Source organism: Ambystoma mexicanum, chromosome 1q, assembly GCF_040938575.1.
Source record: "Ambystoma mexicanum isolate Mex_15411 chromosome 1q, UKY_AmexF1_1, whole genome shotgun sequence".
In the NCBI taxonomy this organism is placed as follows: domain Eukaryota; kingdom Metazoa; phylum Chordata; class Amphibia; order Caudata; family Ambystomatidae; genus Ambystoma; species Ambystoma mexicanum.
The window spans coordinates 685,837,128-685,859,664 of record NC_090922.1 but is presented as its reverse complement, the minus strand read 5'-3'; positions in this window follow the sequence as shown (position 1 = coordinate 685,859,664).

Below are 22,537 nucleotides of genomic sequence, written 5' to 3'. Positions count from 1 at the left end.
ACACAAGAAAACAAGGTGAGGTGTGGACCAAGGGTAAGGGTTGGACCCCGGGGATGAAGGGGTTCGAGCATGCAGAGACAATCGAGAGTTAAAAGCCCCCATACCTCAGGGACAGAATAATAAAAAAAAACTCTGTACGACCAACCAGAACAGCCAACTCTTTCTGCCTCCAAACCCCAAAATTCCGACTAAAACAAACAGGAGGCAATAGCTTCCCTGTGCAAGCAGCTCAGTAGTGGAACGCCCTACCAGTTGAATTAATTAATATCTGCTCCAGTAGATAAGGAAGTTGCTGAGGTGTCTGTACTCCCTGAACCTCACAATGATATGCCAATATCAGAGGAGAAACAGTGCACACCGGAAATAGACTGTGATAACAACGAGAAGAGTGTGCAGTTAAATCCTGAACTTAAATGTGTGTCTTTGCCAAATAAGAGAAGAGCCCAGATAGAACCTGCAGGGCGACGAGAAACACACATGAAATCACAAAGCATCTTAACTGAGATTTGCAATATTGAATAAGGTTGATGTAATAGACAATATTGAAAACAATGTCACAGTCCAAAATGACAAACAGTAGCAATTGACATATGTAAAAGTGATACAATTGCAGCAAATTTTCCTCGAATTCCAACAACTGCCGCTCAATAGATCAGCAGTCTTAAACATATTACAAGTAATTGTCCCACTTTGTGTAATAACCTCAAAGGACATCATGCTGGTTGACCAGGTTGAACTGGCTAATATATTCATAACCAATGTAAGTTTACACTCAGCGACAACATTGAATTATATAATGGTTTATGAACAGGAGATAATGAAAAGGGGTTACACCTGTAAAATTGTGAGTGCCCCAACAATAAAAGAATGTGCATTAGCAATGCAAAAAGGTTTCCCTAAAAGCAATCATGTTGAGAAGACAAATGCAGTAATTCCATCTACCACTAGTAAAATTCGGACCGATATATTGGTCAGTCAAGGCATAATGAAAGCTAACCCTACACATAGTGCTTTACCATTAATTAATATGCACAGTGAACTAAAAGACAAAAAACAGGTGATAAATGAGCAGGGATATTGGCAATGGCTTCCATTGGCCTTCAAACAACATTTCACCACAGAGCATTGATGACATTGATCTCATGTATTCTTGGAATACGAGAGGTCATACTCATCTGTTTGAAGCAGAGGGAATGTTAACTATGTTGAATGATTTTCTAATTGTCTGTTTACAAGAAACGTGGCTCTCTAATAAGGTACTGTTTGATGAACACAGTACAGTCCAAAAAGTACCCTCAAAAGGAACAAAAGGTATACCAAAATGTGATCTCCTGATAACAGTAAAAAAGCCATGGGAAGTAATTATGCTAAAGGAATCTACAGAAAATGTCCTGGCTGCTCTGCTGACTGTTCAAGACATAGCTATCCTGTTAGTCAACATATACGATCCACTAAGTATGATGCACACTAGAGAGTGTAAAAGTAGTGGGAAAAATGTTCAATTCCTACAATCATAAATATCCAGTATGCATCATGGGTGATTTCAAAGTGCATATAAGTCTATTAGCCAGTGTGGAACAGACGATGAGTTATAAAAAGTCGTCCGTAAATGACGTCAGTTTTAATAACAAACAGGGGAAACCGTGGCATACACTATTAGCCGCCAATGGCTTCTGGAAGCTAAATGGCAATACTATGAGGGATGCAAATATGGCCTACACAATGTTGGAGGGAAGATATGCCTCAGTATTAGATTATGGTTTTGTAAACGATAGAGCACTTAGTTATACGCAAGATATGGGCATAGTTTATAGAGAAGAGAGTGATCATCTTCCTCTGTGTACCTTAATGACACTTCCATATGGTTCAATTCCCCCTGACGTCAATGATAAGACTGGTCAAATCTATTTCAATGAGGGGTAGAATAGAATCTACTCACAGATACAAAACCTGGAGAAAGCAAATGTATTTGCTAAGACCTTACTGCCGAATTTAATAAATAATAGGCCACCAATCTCCCTGAATAGTGAAACAGTGCTATCTTCAAATTTTTCTGATACAATGGATGAGTTATGTAAACAAGTTCAGGGGAGTAGAGTTTACAAAACCAGCTTGGAACGAACAAATGCTAGCAAGTCAAATCAAAAACAAAATGACGTAAAGATAAGAAAATAAATGTGTTCATCAATGGGTATTATGGGGCGCATCAGAATCATATATGAAAAATGGAGTGTAGGGTTTGTTAATAATCGGTGCTATAACGCACATGTATAGTTTAAAAATTGGTTAAAAAGGAAATTGTCGGTGCATTATTATGAACGCCATATGGTAGAACTAGCCACCAAAACTCACAGTGGCAGTTATTGTCAGTACCGAATGTCTAGGGGAACTGTACCACAATATATTACGGCATGCCCTAATCCTACAATCTTCAAATTCTATTTACTGTTGAAATTCAATCACTCTGAGGCTCTAGAAACTAAGGGGGCGCATGTTAATTTGTGTGGCGAATCAAGATTATGTGGTTGTGCAGTAGTTGAATCGCTGCAGCATTTAATGCTAAGCTGCGAGAGTCTCACTAAGTAGCGAAGTATGTTTCTTAACTCTTATAATAACATGATTGACCCCAATAATGCACCCATGCTTTGGGAACTTTTAATGAGCGTAATGACTGTAATTTGATATATTATATTGTATGTGTTCCTTTTATCTCAGAATCGTGGGCATTTTGAATTGTCTAGCATAATAATAATATGAACTTGTATTGTGTTGAGAATCTTAAGTAGGGTACGTTTTTAAGGATATTTTGTATTTTAACTCATGAGTTTTAGCTGGAAGTATGTAATTGTGCTTATGTATGTAATTGTTTTTGTTGCCTATACAAAGCCAAAAGGCTGAAAGTATATTAAATAAATAAATAAACAAATAGAAAGATGGACACCAATGTGAATGCCAATCAAAACCTGAATTCCTGTTTAAGGGGTGCACCCACAGCATTTCTATACCAACACCATCATACACAGAATATCCTTTGATATGTATGTGAATGCATGTAAGTAACAAGAAGACCGTCAACATGAGTCAATGTACACAAGCAAGTGTGGGTGGCTCTCAATCCGAATGATGTGTGCCTTAAATTAATTTTAGAATGTAGCATGGAGGTAATGGGACAGACAGATAGAACAGGACAAAGCAACCAAAATAAAATTATTGTAAAGGGAACAAGAATAACACTTCAGATTAGGTCACATTATGTTACAGAGGATAGGACTTAAGGATGCAGGGAAATACCAGCTGACGTCTTAGGTGTTTCTTCAAGTGAGAGGACCTGGGCAGATTTGAAACACATTTGAATGGGATTGGCTTGATATCGCCAGGGTGGGAGTTTTAGTGATGGGTGCGTATTAGGGAGAAGAAATGGAATTGAGATGTAGCAAAAGGAGGAAGTACAGAGGGTATTCGGAGACCTTTAGACTGTAGAGCGGGGTAAAAGGGGTTATATATGGAGATGACATGCATCTCTACCCACGCGTTATTGTGATGCGTTATGGTCTATCATCCACCCCATTCGGACTGGGGTTACTTGGGAGTTTTTCTAATTATGAAGCACAACATTTCCCAGCTTTACAAACCTAGTCTTTGCTCGGAACATACATGATTGGTCTATCCTTCGGGCCCATGCCTCTACTAAAGCTTTTCTAGATAATATGGCACACATGAGTCTTTACAGGTTGATCAGCCAATCAACCCACATGGCTGGACACGCAGTGGAAACCATCTTTTCTGGCTCCTGCTCATGTACATGAACGGCTTGTGTTCCAATTGTATCCTTGTTTTCATCATGCCAGTATACCCATGTCCATTTTATTATCACAAATCATCTAACATTTCACCTGAAAGCTTGTGCCTTTGGCTACACAACACTCCTTCTAATGAGCTTCCAATGACGTCTATTGAAATTAATATATTTAAACTTTTACAACTATTCCACACCAAAAAGAAAACAGCTGTAAAGGAACTTGCCTTCATTAAAGTTTTGTGATCCATGTATATTATCCAACCCATGAAAAGCTTGTTATAGGAGAATGCGGGACAGGAAAGCAAACATCTCTACAAGTTAAACATTGTTGGAATACCAAAATTAAAAGATATTTACTGGCTTATATTGGGTGGTCATAAGGGAAGTTTAATTAGTACCAACATTTTTTTCCAATTGGATATATTTTAGCTCCAATTTTTCCCAGGCATTATTGAAAGTTCTGGTGTTACTTTAATGCTGTGATAACCTAATGCTGTTTCTGTGGGAAAAATAATTGAGCTTCAGACACAAATGATGGCCTCATTCCAAGTCAGCCGGTCTGGTAAAAAAGTGCTGTTATAGGTTTGCCGGTGAAGCACATGGGTTATGTCCAGCAAAGAGCTGGAGGTAAGCCAGGCACCCTACCAGCAAAAGAAGCCCTCATTACCAGCACCGACAGCAAATTCCCTCAGGGAGTCCTATTGGACTCCATGAATGGGGAATTACGCCGTCACTCTAACACCCATTATCCAACCGCAATGCCGCTGGTCGGGTTGCCGGAAACGGTATCTACATTTGGCAGTATCTTGGTAGCTGTTCCACCAGGATACCGGCAGCCTCAGAATGAGGCCTTTTGTCTTTTATTTTTGGCAAGCAATCCTCACTTCAGTCTTTCATTCACTACTACTAACATCAATTATAATGTGGCCTGTTTTACTCATGTTTCAGCAGCTTGACTCTTAGAAAGGAAGGTTGATTGGAAGCTTACAGTGTCTCCCCAGGAGCACTGCCATCCGCACTTTTTGATAGAACCATGCTCTTTGGTAGACCCAGACCTTTGTGCCATTATCAACGCTTCACTACACACTAGCAAAATCCTGGACCGACTTAAAAAATAAATTGGGCCTCATTACTTTGGCGAGTTGGTCTTCTTTCCCTTCATTTACTGAAGTAGAAGTCCTGGCAGCCATCTTAAAGATCAAATCGTCTTCTCCTGAGGTTTCTATTCCTGCCTCTATTATGAAGGTGATCGCACCTGACTTTCTTACTGATATTACATTGGCAATAAATAATTTGTGTCAGTCTGGGTTTGTCCCCCCGGAATCGAAATCCGCAAGGGTTATTCCCCTCCTTAAGAAGCCTTCTCTGAACCCTACTATCCCGGCTAATTTCTGCCCTATCTTTTTGCTCCCGTTTTTGTCTAAACTTTTGGAATAATTGGTCACACCCCTCCTGTCCTCCTTCTTGGAATCTTCCAAAATTTTTAACCATGCTCAGGCGGGCTTTAGCCCTGGGACAGGTACGGAAAGTGTCCTTGTCTCTGTACAAGATGACATGTCCAGACTTGTCGATGCTGGCAGAGTTGGGGCTCTGATCCTGTTAGATCTCTCCGCCGCATTCGACACGGTGGACCACTCCATCCTTCTCTCTCGCCATTCACAGATTGGGATATCTGGTTCTGTTCTTGCTTGATTTACTTCGTTTCTTTCAGATCACACACAGACCCTTGCTATGCCACCTTTCCTCTCTCCTTCCTGTTCTCTCACCTGTGGTGTCCCTCAGGGATCCTCTTTATCGCCAATTTTGTTCAACATATACATCTGGGCCTTCATCTGTCTCATCCACTCTTATGGGCTTAAATGTTACTCATATGCGGATGACACTCACATCCTGATCCGTTTGGATCAGGAGCAGTCTGAGGCCTCAGTTTGCCTCCACGATTACCTAAAGGCAGTTGGGATTTGGATGGATCAGAATTGGCTAAAGTTAAATGGTGGTAAGACGGAGGTACTGTTGGTAGGTTGCCCCCCTAACCCCTTGTTGTGGACGTCTGCTTTTTGGCCCTTTGCCCTTGGCCCGTTACCTAATCCAGTTAGTAAAGTAAAGAATTTAGGAGTTATCCTTTCCGCTTCTTGATCCATGTCTAACCAGGTCACGGCCGTGTGCCAGTCCACTCACCATCAGATCTGAATCCTCAAGAGGGTCATGCCCATCATCCCGGAAGCCCTCTGCCCCCCTGTGGTGGCTACGCTAGCCCTTACACAACTGGACTATTGCAATTCGCTCTATCTGTCTCAGCCTATCGGCCTTATACACCGCCTTCAGCGTATGTAGAACCTTGCTGCTAGGCTGGCCACTGCCCCCCCCTTATGGTGCCCACATCACGCCAGTGCTTCGCCAACTGCATTGGCTTCCGGTGAATCAGCGAATTCATTTTAAATCACTGTGCATTGTTCATCTGCAATCCATGGTCAGGGAGCCGAATTCTTGCAGTTTAAATTCACCCGCTAACTTCCGGACCGAGACCTCCGTTCTGCTACTTCTAACCTTCTTACTGTCCCTAGGTTTAACCGGGAAAGGCTCGCAGGTAGAGCCTTCTCTGTTGACGCGGCCAAATTTTGGAACAGCCTCCCTTCATCTCATAGGGCCACTGTTAACCATCTTGGATTTAGAAGAGCGTTGAAAACTAATCTGTTTTAAGTCTGGCCTTTCCATTGCTCTTCTTCGATTGGGTAGTCTCCTTTCCAGCGCCATGATGCCTTTGGGCGAACGTGCGCTTTACAAGTGTTAATAACATAACATAACATTACAAGTTTGCCAGTACAGTAACAATGGTACCAGTAAACTTGCCGGTACCGTTGTTACCGTACTGGCAAACTACGAGTTCTGACCTGGTGGCCGTACCGGCACCCGCAAGCAGAACCTGACGGTAGCACCGGTACTACTACCTTCCACATTCCCATTGAGTCCGGTGACCAGAAAAGGGCAATTACCGGGTCCAGCAAGGTTGTATGACCCGGTAATTGCCCTTTTCTGGGCGCCAGTCAAAATTAATACCGGCGGCGGCCATGCCTGTACTACAGGCTACCAATAGCCTCGAAAAGAGGCCCATGCTTAAGAAGCATTTTGTTCACCCCATTTCCCAACTATCCTATGAAACTAATTAAGTATATTGAGTTGTTATGACCCAGTTGGGCAGACCGACCCTGACTGAAATGATCTGATGCCAAAGTAAAGAACAAGAGTGAAGCGAGGGTTACCCACTGACCCCAATAGTAACTCCATTAACACCCCTGAATTGTGAAGGCAGGTGCTAGTGCCTTTTTTGAAAACAATGGAAAAGAAAATGGAACTTATGCTTAGAGTTTCCTGTTTTCATTTTTTTTCAACCTCACTGGTGTTTTTCCAGCATCGTATACATTTTTCAAAAACTATCTTTTTCAGGGCTTAGCCATTGTTTCCTTCCAAAAAAATCACAGGCAACTATGTTTTACCAGAATAACCAAATGGTCTCTTTTACTGCTGCATCCACGTTATGTATAATTGTTTTGGCGCACCAACAGAAAAGCACATATTATGCCGGTGCAGCACTGTTATCGCTTTGATATGATATGATATGGCATTTATAACGTGCCTGTACACAAGTGTTTCTAGTCGTGACATTTTTGGACTTGTAGTCCTGCATGTAAAATAGAAAATGAAAATGACACATGCAAAAATGCAAGCAATGAAATCATGATTGGATGGGCTCCAGTTGCCTGAATGGGGCAAGACAAGAGCTCAAATTAATTTTGAAGCTTACTCTAAGGACTGCACTGTCCAAACCTGAAATAAATCCCGGCGCACATGCGTGGAATGGAAGGTGCACGGGGGAGGAGTGGCAGGTGTATCTGTATACTCATTCTCAAGGCTGCATGCAGGAAAAAGATCAGCAACCTTTTTTTTTAACAAACACTTGTGGGGTGGAGCTTCTCATCAGACAGATTGTAATAACGCCACTGGTAAAAATATGAAGTTTGCACATTTACTAAGTGGAACGTTAAATAGATTCTGGAATTATAAAAAAGAAATGGATATTTGATGAAATGGGAATTAGGCATTCCAAATCACAAGCATAACTGTGCTATTCATTAATTGAACTGGTGGAGGGTTGTGATTTCCATTTCTTTATTTAATTAGTCCATTCTGCGTTGTTTGGCACAATTGACTAATTGAACCCCTCCCGGCTGTCATTTTCATGTGGGTATCTGGTGTTAGGTATTGACATGACCATAGATACAGAAACTGTGTTTGTGCCAGTGCTTTTTAACATCAAATGAGGGGGTAGGGATCATTCCCGAGCCCCCTCTTGATAAACCTGTACATGAGTAATCTAGCTGTACACTAGCTGACCTAATACATGCACACAGTCTGTAGTTCTATGTGTATGCCAATGATAGTCAGGTTGCCATCCACTTGGATGGCAATAGGGGAGCTCCAGCTAGTGTGTTCTAATATTTCATGGACAAGATTGGTCAGTGGATGATCCAGAAACAGATAAAGTTCAAACCACTGAAAATTAAAGTATTTTTTTTGCAGTTTGCAATCACTAAGAACAACCATTATTGATTAATCCAAAATCCATATCGCAATGACCTGATATTATTAGCTCTCAATCTCTACATTCAAGCCTTACCCTTCTCCAGTTACACAGCTCCATAACTGAGGTGTCATTGTGGTTATTAGGGTTGGAGGCATCTCAGCATTTCTTTCATGCATAGTAAATACCTATTCTCAGTGACCCTGGTGGTTTAGACCCAACAATGAAATCCAATGAAACAATAATGAGGGGCAAGGTTGCAAGGGAAACAGCTGGGAAAGTCAGTCAGTACTATGGAACTGAGAAAATGAAAACTCCACCCACCCACATAGGTTTACAGAGTTTAAAGCCACAAAACACAAGATTAACATACAATACAAAATATCAACTGCATTATAATTCCTTCATCCCCATTGTCTCCCACTTATATGAGTACCTAAACACAACACACACTATTACATTTGATTGGTTAGTGAAATCCTAGTGACATAGCAGGTGCATCTCCCTTCAGACACACTAATTGCATAATCAGCAGAAAAGATGAAAACAAACTCCCTGTGGCAACAAAGTTGAAACAGTGAGCTTTTCTCCCATGGAACCTATAATCTTGGCAACCCCCTCGTTCTCAGGCCTTTTTGGCCCCTCAAGCTATAGCATACTTTTTGCAGCTATCTTAGTATAATATGTTGCTGTTGGGAAAAGTCTGAGATTTTCGGAAGAGATTTTCGGAAGCGGCTGTTTCAGTCTTCTCAGTCACAGGGCCTCATTACACGGTAGGCGGTAGGGATTTAACGTTACTGGTAACGTAATACCGGTAACGTTAAATCCCCATGCCAATCATGACCTGGCTCACTGCTATTAGCAGCACCGCTAAGTACGGTGCCACTAATAGCGGGCCGGCCACGTGCACGTGACCCTGCATCCCGTAAATAATGCCATGCCGCTAATAGCACACCATCACAAGGCGAGCGGACATGGTAATAGCGGCATGGTAAAGGCCCCCAAACCCCTTACCGCCATGATGCTAATACCGGCATCGCGAACCACCCGTTAATAGAACTGAGCATTGTTCCCACCTGCCACAGGTGGACACAATCAGCACAGGTGGAGGCAATGGACACTGTGGCAGCTCAAAAAGAGCACACCACACCCCTTCCCACACCCCTTCCCACACCAAGATGGTTCCAATACTGGCAGCATTACATGGCCTAGAGGACCTCATTGCAGTGCTGCTGCTACAACAACAGGCTGCACAAAGGAGACGCAGGAGGAGGAGGAGGGCCAGGCAGGCACAACAAGCACCACCACGCCACCTATTCATACCACAGAGGCACCCACCAATTCCCAGGATCAGAGCCAGTCCATTCAACCTAACACCTGAGCAGATACACACCCTGTACCGTCTGGACCGGGACACCATCACCAGCATTGTGGACATGATACACAATGACATTGTGAGCCTCATAGACATCAGAACTGCCATCCCCCCTCTACTGAAGGTGGTGTCAGTGCTCCACTTCCTGCCCACAGGAACCTACCAGCATACAGTGGGGCAGATGCATGGCTTCTCCCAACCAGTATTCTCACGCACACTGAACCAGGTACTCGATGCCCTCCTGAAGCATGCACCCGAACACATATCCATGCCACGGACTGCCCAGGAGATTGCAAACACCAAAGTTGGCTTCTATACACTGGCAGGCATTCCAAGTTGCATTGGGGCCATCGAATGTACACATGCGGAATTGGTTGTACCACATCACAATGAATTAGTGTACCGAAACAGGAAGCAATTCCACTCAATCAATGTCCAAATGGTATGTGACGCAAACAATATGATCACACATTGCTGTGCCAGATTTCCCAGATCGACCCATGATTCCATGGTCCTGCGGAACTCAACTATCCCCCGCTACATGGAGCGACAAACGGCACAGCGTTAGTGGCTACTTGGTGAGTAGCAGGGCAAGCACATGGCAGTGTGATTGGGGGGGTAGAGAGATCCTCCAACTGGGTGTGCAGGGGGGTAGAGAGATCCTCCAACTGGGTGTGCAAGGGGGGTAGAGAGATCCTCCAACTGGGTGTGCAGGCGGGGGGGGTAGAGAGATCCTCCAACTGAGTGTGCATGGGGGGGGTTGCGAGATCCTCCAACTAGGTGTGCATGGGGGGGGTTGAGAGATCCTCCAACTGGGTGTGCATGGGGGGGTTGAGAGATCCTCCAACTGGGTGTGCATGGGGGGGTTGAGAGATCCTCCAACTGGGTGTGCATAGGGGGGTTGAGAGATCCTCCAACTGGGTGTGCATAGGGGGGGGGGTGAGAGATCCTCCAACTGGGTGTGCATGGGGGGGGTTGAGAGATCCTCCAACTGGGTGTGCATGGGGGGGTTGAGAGATCCTTCAACTGGGTGTGCATGGGGGTGGGTGAGAGATCCTCCAACTGGGTGTGGCCTGTAGTCCGTTGTACAAATGCACATACAGATGTACGCTAATGGGCATCTGTGAGGGCAGCAACGTACTTGGGATGAACGGACATGCAAGTATATGGCACACGACACAGCTGCCAATCCAAACCCATTAAAGATCAATCCTCACGACACTCCACGCCATGGAATGCACATATGACATCCATGACATCAACATAGTCATGCAGCATTCCTACAGCACAACATCAACAATGCATTGTGCCCTTGGATGCATGCATTGGGACCCCCCTAGCCATGGCAATGCACCACGAACACATGGCACCACTGAGGCGTTGCCTCTCACCATGGCAAGATCAATGTCGGAAGCACTGTACACCACCAGTGTGGTACCAAATCTGCCTGGCCACAGGGAGGCCAATTACCTGGCCTCACCCAGGACATGGGAATTACTGTAGGAGGCATCAATGGGGCATGTCTACTTGCATGTTTGCGCTCACCTTTGCACAAAGCAGTCACACAGACCATATTCATGGATGCAGTTGAATGTGCACATGATTCTCAATGATAGGTCAAAGTATGTGACATGAACAGGCCACACATGTGCCGAAAAGTAACAGGAACCCATTCCTCCCCCCATATAGGTGATGCCGGCTATCCCCTGAAGAGGTGGCTCCTCACACCTGTACGGAACCCACAGAACAGGCATGAAGAGGAATACAATCGTGCCCATACCCGTAGCCGCCTTGTCATTGAGCAGACTTTTGGACTTCTGAAGTCACGGTTTAGGTGCATAAGCAGGTCTGGTGGCGCACTCCTACATGGCCATGAGAAGGTGGCAAAGATCACCACGGCATGTGTCATGCTGCAGAATATGTGTATGAGACGGAATGTGCCACTGCCCCCTGAGGTTGAAATGGAGGCACCTGATGAGGATGATGATGGGGATGAGGATGGAGGTGAAGGGGATGCAGGTCATGCAAGAGGGGATGGCCAGGAGGGACGCGCTGTGAGACAGCATTTGATCAACCAATTGTTCTGAGTTACATGTAGTCATACTGTCACCTGTATATGGCTGGTGGGGCACTGGTGTCGGTTTGTTAGCTCACAATGAACCTTGGCGTCAATAAATTGATCATACACAATGAAGGAGTACAGGCCTGTGTTCTGCTCAAACAACTGTGTATTAATGAACGAAAACAGAAAAATGTGCAACTCCCCATCCATCCCGCCACCCTTACAACTGTCCCATCACACCCTTCCCCCCACTCCCCACAACTGTCCCATCACACCCTTCCCCCACCCCCCACAACTGTCCCATCACACCCTTCCCCCCACCCCCCACAACTGTCCCTCATAAGTCTTCAACAATGCATGTGTTCTGGCATGCACCAAGGTCAATGGACGTTCACGCCCTATTGTTCATTACCAGGGCCAGCATTTGGGGGCTGGCTGGAGGTGCGCCTGGTGGTGCGTGAAGACCGTCTCAGTGGACTCGTCTGCCGCGAACTGCAGGTTGAAGAGGTGGCAGACTGTCCTTGTGTAAATTGCCGCTCCATTGCATCTGCGATGCGGGTCAGCACCTCCCGGACGCGTGTTAGCTCGCCACACAGCCTGTCCGTGCAGGACTCCATCCCCTCCCTGGAGTGCCTGGATGTCTCAGCGAGGTCAGCCCTGAGACGGGCAACCTCCTCCACATGTTGACCGACAAGCACTGTTAGAGCCTGCTGGCGCTGGATGACGGTGGCCAGGTCAAGGGCAGTGGTGGCCTGTGGTGGTGTGTCTGGTGCGCATCCGGATGCCTGCCGGTCTGCAGATGCCGGCTCTGGGGGGCTACTGAAGGCCGCTAATGACTCGTCAGCAGTGACGTGTGAGCCAGGTGTGGGGGCGGGGGATTGCTCTGGGGTTACAGCAGGGCTTGGGGTGTGCATGGGCATATCTAGATACGTGGGCTCATCCACGTCGGACAATGGCCCAATTGCTGCAGCCTCTCCTGCCGAAATGGCTGCAGCTGAGGGTGGACCCTCGGTGGCAGGGATTTGGGGGGGGGAGTGGACCTCTGGAGCCGGGGCAGTAGGGTGTTGCTTGGCACTGGCAGTGGCGCGCAGGTCTTGTTGTGGAGGCTGCAATCGGGGCCTTGGCCCTTTTCCCCTGGATGTCATTGGGGCATCCTCGCTGGGCTGTGGCCTTCGCTTCTTTTGCACAGGGGGTGCCTGGGTAGCTCCCTCGCTGTCTGAATGCGACCGTGTCGGGGACAAGAAGGGGGATGTCATTGGTTATGGTCGCATTTACTCAATGCAGGCTACATCATGATTACTTTTGGGCCCATTTCACAATCATTGTGGAGGATGCGGGTGAGGTGTTATTTCAGTACCTCATCCATGCAGTGTTGTGTGTGGCACTTGGCTCTATTGATGTATGCATGTGTGGGTGCTGGGCCAAACATGCAGTGATCCCGGGCTGACATTTGTGGGGACCTATACATTCACATTGCATGCTTGCATCAGTGCACTTACCTCCATCAAATGTGTCTTGCACGCCGTGCTCCATCCTTCCGACACCCTCAACGCATTCTACCCCGATGAGGTTTGCACAAGTCTCTTCCCACTCCTTCAACTTGATGGGAGACCCTGATCCCCCAGCAGTGGCAATTTTGTGATTCTCGGACAGGATCATCCTGACCCGGAGTCTCAGGTCGTCCCATCTTTTTCAGCAGTCGCGTACGGTGCGCGTGCTGCTGCCAACGGCACTCACTCTGGTTGACACTTCCTCCCAGATGGCCTTCTTCTTTAGGAGCGTCTCCCTCTGCATGTCATTAGCAAAGACCACTCCTGCATTGTCTGCTAATGTCTGAGTTAGCATGACTAACTCCTCAGTGGAGAACTTCTCCTTTCGCTGCCTGTCTGTGGATTTCTTCAGTGCCTTGGGCATGGTAAGGGTGTGACGATCATTTCCAGCAGCAGGGTAACACATACAGGTCCGGGGGGCAGAGGATGGCAATGGATTGTGTTTTTAAAGATGGCCGCCGCGCTCTTTCCCATTCCTGTGCGATGACGTTATTTCCGGTTCTGCTTTTTAGCAGTCACCGCTAATAGCGGTCACCGCTTTTTAGCAGTCAACGCTAATAGCGGTCACCGATATTTGCATGCTGCGCGAGGGCGGAGGTGCTATCTGCACCTTCGGGGAGGCCGGTAAGGGACTTTTTGGTCACTTTAGCGGCATGGCGGTAGGGTCATTAACGGCATGTCGCAATGCTCGTGTCCACGTACTCGTAATGTTACGCTATTAGCGCCCTCTTGCGAGGGCGGACACGTTAATTGCGCCATGCCGCTAATTTACGATTTTTAGCGCACAACGTGTAATGAGGCCCACAGTGTGGCTTGACGATCGGTCAAGACCAGAGGTTGAGAGATCCCTTCCTCTGCATCAAATTTATTGGCCAGTCTGAATTTAGAGACTTTAGTATCTAGCACCGCAAAATCTTTTGAGGAAAACACTGTTGTGGGAAAAGCTTTGGATAAGCACAGCGGAACACATCAGCAAGTATGAAAGACATATCTGCTCATCTTTCTACTTTATTAACAAGAGTGGATGCGTTGTTCTCATTATGTACTAATGTGGTGCATGACCAGCATGGCGAAAAGGAAATTGTTGCCAAAGTGGTCAACGCCATCCCGGCAAACCACACATCAGTGCTACCCTCTTTTGTGGTAGCACAGGAGGGTGTTCATTCTAACAACTCTACAGTCCTGACGGGGGAAAAGGAATGCACATTGAAGGCGGATCGGCACGCAAGCTCTGTTTCGATCACTGGGGAAACTGAGGAAGACGTCTTGGAAGTGCTGTGTGATGAAATATCTTCATTGAATAGCTTTCCTAAGAAGAAAAATAAATGTAGTAAAAGGCAGAATAGAACAAGAGCAGCCACTCCCCTCCAGTGTGATGAATTGGTGTGCGAAACTTTGACTACTAAGAAACCGGGGGCTATAACCTGAATGCTTAAATCTAAGGGGGCCCCAGCAGTTGCCTTCTTTAAGAACAGGGGGGATGGTACTGTCACAAAAGCAACACTTTGGGGCCTGCTGGACAAATGGGTACAGGTACAGAGCAAGCCCAAGCCAAAAAGGTGGTGGTCTTTAGTGGTGAAAGCAAAACCCACCATGAAGTACAGCGTCTGAATCGGACATCTCTGGAACAACCTGATGGTGTGACCCAGCAATGGGTAATTGTAGATGCTGGGAGGTGCAGACAGACAGTCGCGCCTGGCAATGACTGGATGACTCCCCCGGAGAAGCTTGGCTCCTTGATCAAGCTGGAAGAGCTACACCCATCAATTCATAGCCCCTTTCTAAATAGGTCTAGATTGTTGAATATATGGTGGAAAGTCCCGGGACTTGCCTCAATTAAGAACAGTGACATTTCTTGTGTAGCGCTACCAAAGTGGGACAGTGCCGACAACTGGGCAATTATAAAGTTGACATCTAAGGCTATTTTCTCATTATTGTACTTGTCCTCGAATGCCTTGATAGCCATGGATCTGAAATTAACAGTGCCATGCTGACAGGAATGAGGCATGAGAGAGTAAGACAGCTTTGCAACATAAAACCTCCTTACATAACCTTAGTGATCTCTATGGAGATCAAGGGGGTTTTAGCAGAATCCTGGAAAACCATTGATATTTGTGAAAACTTGAAGCAATCAAGATGACCTGTTGGAACAGAAGGGTTCATAGGTCTTTTTATTGCATGCTATGTGTGTCTCGATTATTGAGCAGAGCAATGTTTCCTGCTACAAGAGACGTGGCTGGTTAATGGTTTATTTATAGATGGTTACACTAGTTTGTCGAGGCACGTGGTGGGTGGGAAACAAGGTTGCCTATGGGGTCGGGGGATTAGCATTGGGGCTCAAACGCACATGAATCTGACCCCCTTTATGGCAGAGATTGCTTCCCTGTCTGTAGTTGCAGCAACTATTTGGTTACAATAATCTAAGTTACTCATATTGATTGTTAATAACTAGTCTGCCTCAGCGACGGAGGGGTATAAAAATTATATTATGGTACTAGAAAGTGTCTTGATCAGTTGGCTTGACAAGTATCCTGTGGGGAGGGTAATAGTAGCAGGTGAATTAAATGTTCCATTATTGATCGATCAATGTGAACACAGTGATGAGGAATTTACCCGGGAGCCATTAGCTTTGTGGGGTAGGTTGCTCTTTGAGTTTGATCTGACATGATTAAATAGTCTGGGTAAGGAAGATAATATAGTACCATACACATGGACGAATGGCATTAGTTCTTCCTGCCTTGATTATGTGTTATAGACAGTAAAACGAATGGGGAATGTAAAATATTTAGGATTTCTTCCTTTTCTCTCAGTGATCGCGCAGTCTTTTCATGGGGCTATATGCTGCCAGACATGCAGAACATTTTTTAAAAAAACGACACAATCAGGTCTCTGCCAACCTACAAGGAAACCGTGTTGTATGAAACCGTAGGAATATTGAAAAAATGTGTTCCTACATAAACAGAAATGTTTCATTTGTGATGAACTGCCTAGTTAATAACAACTGGGATTTGTCGCACTTCATGCAATGGCTGAATACTAAAATCAAGCTTTTTTCTAAACATTGAGATAAAAAATGGCTAAAAGTACTCTGTGTAAATTACATAAAACCATCAACCAGAGTGCCAGCTGCTCTATACAAAAGAAAATCCAGTTAAAGAGCCAAGCCACTACCAAGTATAAGAACTGGGTCAGAATGCATAGGTCCTCCCTTAAATTGGCAAACTGGGTATTTCTTTACACCAGCATTAGGAAAGGAGCACATTCTGTCGAATGGTGCAAGGTTTTCTGAGCAAAGCTGGATTAAAGGAACTTAATCCAATTGACGAGACAGTCTGGCATTTAACTATCAGATTCTTTTTTTTAATGATATTACCCTTAGCATGAGATTGAGAAAACATGTGTTCCTTCACCACAGACCTGTCCAATTATCGCCTCCTGGCAATGCTCGACACGAGCCAGAAGATTTTCGCAAAAATATCAATAAGGAAAGTGTCAAGGTGGTTGCAACAGGACAGGAGAGTTTCCCCTTTTCAGACAGGGTTCAGAAAAGTTTTTAACACCTTGCATAACATTTGTGCTCTAAAATATCTGAATTCTGAGTGTAAGCGAACCCCTAAGGACAAATTATATTTGTGCTTCATAGATTACAGTACGGCGTTCGACATGGTATCACGCTCCAAGCTCTGGTTCAAATTGCATCGTTGGGATATTGATCACTCTTTATTACATTTCATTAGGCTCTTATATTCAGAGAATAGTGTTATCATCCATCTGGCCAAGAGGGAGTGGTCTCGTCTGATATACCAATTAATATTGGTGTCAGACAAGGATGCATTCTCACTCCGTTATTATATAACCTGCATGTGAGCAACATGGGAAAGGCGTTATCATCCACTAGAAACTTTCCTCCAAAAATAAACCAAATTAATATCCCTTGGCTCAGTTATGCTGACGACACGATTCTCTTATATCGAAAAGCAATTGGGTTATAATGTACAATCTCGGCCCTTGCCAAATATTCTGAACTGAACAATTTAAAGATCAATGTGGCAAAAACTAAAATTTTGCTAATAGGCTCCAAGCATAAGTATAATACGTTTAGCTGGTGCCTGAGTGGCTGTCCTTTGGACTTGGTCGACCAGTAAAGTTATTTAGGATATCCAATTTGTAATTCCGTGTCCATCGAATGTTATGACAATCACGTCAGCTCAAAGATCATACAACAATGGTTTATGTACAAGAAAATGATGAGCCTTAAGAGTGGGGATAACATTGAAGTCCAAATTATCTTATACACCAAGAGCATGGTACCTCACATATTATATGGATTGGCAGTATCATCTGAAGTTCTGACAACTTGGATGGACAAATTAAAGGGGACAATTTTGAGAATGATTGTAGAGCTCCCCCACTCAGTGCCGGTTCAAGCACTAAGGTGCGAGTTGGGCGTACAATGCCTAAGAATGCATTGGCTAGTACAACACTGTGTATTGTATTTTGCAATCAAGCAATGTTCTGAGATATTGGGTTCCATTAATCACCATTTAGTGAACATGGATAGAACAGATTCTAAAAATTTATTTTTAACACAGTTGAGGAATACTGCCTTAGCAAACCTTACCTTTGTAAATTTACAAATGGAAGATTTGACGGCACTACCTAATTGGACGCTAGTCCTAAAAAATGTATTGAAACAGTTGGAGGTTTGCAATAACCTGGATCGCCTGGTGGCTATACCGAAGTATACAGAATATTGCAAAGCAGGCCCTGAATTGTTTTCTTCCACGTGGGTATCTATTAAAATTCTGCCCAAAAGCAATACATGAATTCATCATTCAGTTGTGGATGAATGTTTTACCAACCTTGGAGTATACGTGGAGGTGGGAAATGATACCTCGTGAAATATGGGTTGGCCGACTATGTGGATTGGAGATTGAGACAGCGCGCCATGTCTTGACCCAGTGCTAAAATATATCCAAGTCTTATGCTAAGGGTTATTCACAGTTTATATTTAGTTCTTATTAGAAAGAAAGTGATACATTTTGGAGCACTATTATGGGTGCAGAATCAGTGGTGATCATGGCAGTGGTTTTCTAAATATGGAAAATTGTAGTGGATTTGCTTAAAATTAATTAGTTTTAATGAATCAGTTTATTGAATTGTGGATATCGGTGGTTCAAAGGATTTGTATGGTTACTCTTTTATTTGTTTTATTCTGTGTATTTATTATGTTTCTGATTTTGTATTTGCATTGTTTAAATGTGTATAAGGTTTATATTAACCACAATTACACAAAATAAATAAATTAATATGTTGCTGTCTCCAGCACAGTCTTCTAGCCAGGACCCCATATCTCTTGGGACACAAGTGGCCTCATGAGATGTGTAACCAAAGCACTACTCTTGGAGGGCTAATTCTTCATATTCATGTGTGTTTCTAAGCCTCCCTACCACGTACCCAACCGTCCAAAGGCTCGATTGAGGGCAGTTGAACTACTGCCTGGTTTTAGTATTCTTGCATCATCACTACACAAGGTCTCTGTTCATGTTAAAAAAAAATGTCCTTTTAGTAAATCTTGTGATTGTCTGCTCTGCACCAAGGATGGAAACTATTACTTTGTGGAATGTTCAAATGTCCTTGGAACAGCTTCATGCGAATGAACAGTCATGGGTATAATTTTCGAAACAATAGCTAGTGTGTGTCGCGCCCCTCCACCACAGGCTATGGCATGTTAATGGGTCTTTCACCATACACCAGGGCCACTTGCAAGGTCTCTTGATGCTCTGGCGGATCGTTAATGGAAGGGGTTTGGGGTTTGTTAGTAGGTTGAGCAGGAAAGAGCAAGAGAACTTTGATGTGCTGTTGACAGCTTCTGTTTGGAGAAAACGGTCAACAGAAGCATTGTGGTTTTCTCTGAAGGGAAGCAGGACAGTATATTTGGTGGTGTTGAGATTATAGTGAAACACAAGAAGGGCTTGGCTCAGTAAAAGGTCCTAACCTTGGTCAGCTTGTCAGAGCTCCTCGTGCGGATAACATTCTCAGAGCCTATACTTCTTGTTATGTTTGGTGTGTTGATAGTGCATTCCCACTTCTGCATTGCCCATTTAGTTGATTTATAAATGACTCTATGCTTATCTCTTATTTTATCTTATAAAAAGGATCTACTGACACCCACACCATTCTAACATTTCTGCGATCCACTGTAACTCTTCCAGACTTCATGGCAAGAAAACTCAGCTCCCATCTCCTTCACAATCTACATATGTCTCTATATCAATCTCAATATCATGTAGACAGTCAAAACATGTGTATGGTGGCCCAATTGAGAGTTCAACTCTAACCATGCAATGCTTGTCAGGCTTGACCTCAACATTGCTCCCCGCTTGAGTTTCAACATCTTTCAAGAGAGGTGTGTCTTTAATAGATGGCAGTGTAAGTGGCATCATTGACATAACCGTACCAACCATTTTCTTACAGCATCCCGTGATCATCCCTTGATCAACTGACAGCTGCAAAAGACCACATGTACCAAATAAAGAACCAGTAGCAGTGAATTAAAAATAGTATTTATCCAGGAGGAACCCAATAAGATTTGCCATGGCCCTACCGTCAAATTCCATGGTGGTGCACACATTCTGTAATAGAGCTATTGCTTGTGTAAGTGAGCCATTGTCTGTATTATTTGGAGCTAAGTAGGTCCAACAGGATGTCCCTACCTTGGCGCAGATACCTCTTTCAATGGCAGTGAGGAGGTCCAAGGCATACCTATTCTGAAGTGTCACTATTCAAAATGCTCTGATGTCCTCCTTAATGGTGTTGAGGTAATTTTTAGTTTTGCTGGCTATCTGTATCAGCTCCCACCTGGTGATCTGGAGCCATTTTGCATTTGCTTCTGCTTGTATTGCTGGTGCAAAAATTGAAGCAAAGAACGTTTCTGCCTTGCAGAATAGTTCATAGTCAGCTGGTATCGCTACTAATTTTTTGCTGGATTCTTCTGATAGGTAGTTGCTTTGGCGGTGACGTTGCAGGATTAAGGACCGATGGTTGCGCTGATGCATCTTGTGAACTGGTTTTGTCATAGGGTGCTCACAGAGGATGGCTGTAAAATTGGCATCTGGGACCACCAGCATCAGGGATTGCAGGGTTGCCAATGAACATACACCTCCCCAGGATATCAGAAACTGCACATAGGCCAATCCCCTACAGATCTCGTAGATGCCCATTAGGGCTGTGGTGCAAGTTTGGAGGTCAGGGATGCTAACAGTCTTCCCCAAAAATGTATTCAATGCCTCTGAAACACAGGAAGAATTAAAACAAAAAAGGTAATTACTTTAGTGGGTTTGTACTGGTAAGACATGTCCAACATTTCACATACTTAATTCAAATACAAGGACACATTCCATTAATTTCCAGTACTATCTCTTTAGACAGTCCCACCATCACTCCTGCTCTACACCCAATCAGGCCTTCAACCATTTATTTTTTAAAGAAAACTGCCCCTTCCTTCTGTAACCGAGGTCTGTCACACTGTGGCTGTTCCCTCTGTATACTATTAAAACAGTGAACAGGGGGCGGTGCTGTGAAAATGACCTCGTTCTTCCTAGCTCCTTTCTCCCTAAAGTCAGCTCCCACACTTCCTGGAAGTTTTTGTATTATTTTGTTCATATTCACTTCCTCTGTCAACTCTGAGATCTTCATGTAGATGCCCTCACAAATAGAAGTCAGCTCATAAACATGTTTATTGAGTGTCCCTGGACCATACCTCACATCCTGCATAAAGCCAGATCGACTACACATTGTACTTCCATTGGTGTTATTTCTTGTGGTATAAACAGCCTGGGCATAGCTGTCGCATGAGTGATCAAGGAGCAAACAAAACAGGGTTCACTCGATGTCTCCCTTCCAACCACTCTCATATGTCTATACCACAAATTGTCATCTGCATGGCTGTGCAAATCACTAGATCGATCTGGTAGAGCATTTGGGTTAGTGATATACCTTGTCACTCAAATCATAGAGACACTAATATCTACAGATGCATCTGCAATGTTATTGCTACTACATCCTGCATGCCCAAAATAAACCATATAGCCTTGACTATGAAGAAAGAGAGAGAGAAGACAAAAGAGCAAAACAACACAAGACATACATCTTTCAATAAAATCTTTGTGTTGTTGCACCTGCGATGAAGCCCCACCATTGTGCCCAAATAGCTGTATTGTGTTCATAAAAGTGTAAACACTAACACCTTTTTTATTGTTTAAAGTAAAAATATGTTTACAATGCATATCAAGAAAACCTTCATATCATGCAAAAAGGAAAACTAAAAAAAATATTAAAAGGACTGAGAACAAAATCTCCAACAACATTTACTCTAACAATGCTCACTCCCAGTTCCATCCATATTCATCTTTAAGGAATTCAAATACCCCAAGAGAGCGATAAGCGCTGAGATTGAGTGGCCGTTCATTAGGAATGGCAATAAAACTTTACAATCAACAAGATCAGTTGCAGAAATAAAACGTCTAAAATACAGTAAACTCTTGTATGTTAAGTACGGACAGTATTTTACAATATGCTTTGACATTTCTATAGCTGTTATATCCTTACAAAACCTGCAATTGGGTCATGTCTTTCTGCCATAATTTCCTTCTCACAAGTACCTCCTGAGTAGGCCATACATTGGAACAAAATCTCATAAAGTCAGAGGAACCTTTTTTGTTAGGAAAAGGAATCAAATATGTGGTTACAATACCTGCCATCTTTTACTTCTCTATCGTGTTCGTCCAGTCCTCTAAAAAAAGAGAACATTTGATATCCATCAAGTGGAAGGATAAATCAGCAATCTAAAGTCCAGGCTTCCCCAGTATATCAGAATGCACATTTACAAAATAAATTACTTTTGAACTCCTCTTTTCCCAAATTAGTTGTTCACTGTCACAGCACAATGAATTGAGTGGTGGCAAAGACATTTGTTTAATCACGCTAGATATTTCACACAACTCTAGCTACCAAGGACTTCAAACCCAATTCATATCTAATTACTGCAATCTGTACACATGAAAGCAGGTCCAATACCTTCCTCCATATCAGGGCTGCCAAATACTCAAGCTTCCTCAAAACCCATGGTTGCTTAACATCAATTCAAATAAAGGTCTTGGAACCACTTTAC